The sequence below is a fragment of the Otolemur garnettii genome, unplaced genomic scaffold, assembly GCF_000181295.1.
Source record: "Otolemur garnettii isolate 467f Iridium unplaced genomic scaffold, OtoGar3 scaffold00008, whole genome shotgun sequence".
NCBI lineage: Eukaryota > Metazoa > Chordata > Mammalia > Primates > Galagidae > Otolemur > Otolemur garnettii.
This window is the reverse complement of record NW_003852403.1, coordinates 10,747,144-10,750,665: the sequence shown is the minus strand read 5'-3', so window position 1 is coordinate 10,750,665 and position 3,522 is coordinate 10,747,144. Positions and strand designations below refer to the sequence as shown.

The 3,522-nt window shown below is 37.6% G+C and overlaps 1 protein-coding gene across 3 annotated transcripts in view; it reads left to right on the top strand.

Annotated features, from left to right (window-relative positions):
• The window catches only part of KAT6B (lysine acetyltransferase 6B), a 184,822-nt gene that overhangs the window by 3,210 nt on the left and 178,090 nt on the right, over positions 1-3,522 (top strand). The gene's annotated exons all lie outside the window — the stretch shown is intronic.

The following is a 3,522-nucleotide window of genomic DNA, read 5'->3' as shown; positions in this document are numbered from 1 at the left end:
TTTTTTTTTTTTTTTTTGTTGTTGTTGTTGTTGCTGTTGTCGTTATTGTTTTTTTAGCTGGTCTGGGCCAGGTTCGAACCTGCCGGCCTTGGTGTGTGTGGCCAGTGCCCTATCTACTGAGCTACGGGCACCACCATGGTTTTCAAATATATGTATTATCTTATGGTATGTTAAGACTTTATAACTGTTAGGTATGTGGGCTAATTGAGGTAGTTTTGGGCAATTTAGTGGTGTGTTCCAATAATTTTGTGATCCGGTGATAATTTTACTTGTGATAGAAGAGTCACTTTTCCGTAGTTCTTTTTCTATCCTTCTCTTTAACCTTGCCCATCATTTCTTGCTAACCTTACCATATTTTTTCTCAGGCAGCATCTGTATAGAGTATTTTTAGTCTAAAGGAAAATTCACATCTGAAAGTGTCTAGGATTGAGAGCAGAGTAATTTACTGCTTAGCAGGCAATTGTTACTGCTATTTTTATGATGCTGATCTTTAAATTGTCCAGTTAGCATCATCATATAACAAGGAAGGCTGGGAAATGTCTTCTAGAATTTTTGCTTGATGAAATTTGGAGATTATTTCTATTGAGTAATCACAGTCTAATTCTTAGAAAAGAACATAAAAATTCAAGCCAATTTGGCAACATGTTTGTATTATATATTACAAAAGCATTTTCTCTTGAAAAATAAACTACATCATAATATATTGCCCATTGAAATTGATAGTGGCAAATAAGTTTAAAACCATGTAAACTTGCTAAGTAATTTAATAGAAATCCTTTTTTTCTTTTTCTTTTTCTTGTTTTGAGACAGAATCTCACCCTGTTGCCCTGAGTAAAGAGCTGTGGCATCATAGCTCTAGTAACCTCAAATGCCTAGCTCAAGCAATCTTCTTTGCCTCAGTATACTGAGTAGTTGGGAGTATAGGCTTGTGCCACTACACCTGATTACTTTTTCTATTTTTAGTAGGAACGAGGTCTCACTCTTTCTCAGTCTGGTCTTGAGGTCCTGAGCTCAAGCAGTCTACCTGTCTTGGTCTCACACACTGCTAGGATTACAGTAGTGAGCCATCTTGCTGGGTCAGTAGAAATTCTTTTTAAAAAATTTATTTGTGACTTGGGGCCTTTAACTCAAGTGGCTAAGGCACCAGCCACATACACTAGAGCTAGTGGGTTTGAATCCAGCCCAGACATGCCAAACAACAATGACAACTACAGCTAAAAAATAGCCGGGCATTATGGTGGGCGCCTGTAGTCCCAGCGACCTGGGAGGCTGAAACAAGAGAATTGCTTAAGCCTAGGAGTTGGAAGTTGCTGTGAGCTGTGATGTTACGGCACTCTACCCAGGGTGACAGCTTGAGGCTCTGCCTCAAAAAAATAAATAAATAAAATTTTATTTGTGTAGATATATGTATGTGTGTGTGTATATATATATATATTTGTTTTTTTGTTTGTTTTGAGATAAATCACACTGTATTGCCCTAGGCTAGAGTACTGTGGCATCACAGCTCACAGCAACCTCAAACTCCTGGGCTCAAGCAATCCTCTCATCCCAGCTTCCTGAGTAGCTGGTACTACAGGCACCAGCCATAATACCTGGCCCAGGATTGAATATAGAGTCATATGTGTATCCACATGTTTCTCTAGGGTCAGAGTCTATAGCTTTTGTCAGATTCTTAAAGGGATCCACCGTATCAAATAGCCAGTGTAAATATTTTTTGTATTGTAGTAAATAGTATGACTTCCTTATACTAAAACCATAACATGCTCATTGCTTTGATTGCGCTTACTTTGTCTGCGGAAGGACTGACTGAGTTGCTTTGAACTCCTAAAGGGTAGTTGGATCCACACATAGGCTGATGTACATCATATGTACCATATACACCATATATACATGATATTTCTGGCATAGGACTTTTTCTAATATACTTGAAAAATGTTATTGTTTTTGATGTGCTAGAAGTCAGAGTTTGTATTGTGGGAGGAAATTTGTGATGTAAATGGAGACTTCATCAATGGAGTGAATTCAGTCACAATTTAGTTAACTGATGTTCAAAGAAGCTGTTCCGCTGATTGCTTTTGTTGAGTAGTTGCTTTTAACTGTAGAGCAGAAAATCGTAAAAGTAATAACTAACATTTTGTAAGTGTTAACTGCTGGCACTACTCCAGGTTCTTTATGTTTATTATCTCCTTGACTCAATAACTGTGAGGGAAGTAGATTATTATCCTTATTTTACAGATGTCAAAAATAGGGACAAAACTTAAGTGATTTGCTCAAGGTTACTTATAGAGTTGATGTGTAGTGAAGCCAAGGTTCTGATGAGACAGTCTGACTCCAGAGCTCTTTACCACTGGGTAGTTTACTGGTCAACACTGATGGCTTTTGAGCAGTAAAAGTCTCCTAGTTCTCACAGGGTTAGAACCAGTTTTCCCCCAACAAATAGATTTCTGTTATTTGTATTTGGTAGCTGCAATGAGCTTATTACAGTTTTTAAAGCAGACATTATTTATAATATTAACAATATTGAAATGCAGTAGAGAAAATAGTGAATCTGTGTCTAACTAGATTTAACATCATCATCATTCCTGTGCATTACGGCTAGGAGGAATACGATGTAAGTTAAAATAGAAGGGCTCCTTCCTTTCTGAAATGTAATTGCACATCTTCTGATAGTCTAGAATTCAAATTGGGTATTACCACACTGGCTCCTTAGCATGAATTCTTCGTATTTATTTAAGAAAGCTCTCTATGGTGAGTTGATATAGAAATGAATTAAACCATTGAAGATAAAACTTTTATCTTTGACTTGGTGAGGGAAGTCCTAAAGGATAGTATTAGTATTTCTCATTAAAAGTGGTAAAGCTCAATTAGGTCAGATTATGAGGACTTTGGAAAGTCAAATATTCTAAGAGAGACTTCAGTTATCACCACGTACTTTGTAGCATTAAGATTCCATTTGAACATTTGGACTGTAGCATTTTTATTAAATCAGTTTAGCTCAATTTTAAACAGATTGCTTGCGGATTTCACTTCATTGAGAATATCTTCATAAAATTTATTAAGTGTCAAGTCTTAGTCTGTTTCCAGTGTAGTACATAATACAGGAATACTCATTTTAGGCTGGTTATAGTAGTTGAAAGGTGGGATCCTTCCAATATCAGGTAGGGCTTTTGACGTTTTTCTCCTGAAGAAATGAAATAATTGTATTAGAATCTTAAGTGGCTGGGTACAGTGGCTCAGGCCTATAATTCTAGCACTCTGGGAGCCTAGGGTGGGATCATACCTTGTGCTCAGGAATTCAAGATCAGCTTGAGCAAGAGTGAGATCACATCTCTACTAAAAGTAGAAAAAATTAGCCCAGGCATAGTGGCAGTTGCTACTCAGATAGTTGAGATAGAAGGATCCCTTAAACCTAGGAGTCTGAGGTTTCTGTGACCTAGGCTGCCGCCATTGTACTCTAGCCTGGGCAACAGAGTGAGACTCTCCAAAAAAGAAAGAAAACCGGCTCGGCGCCTGTGGCTCAAG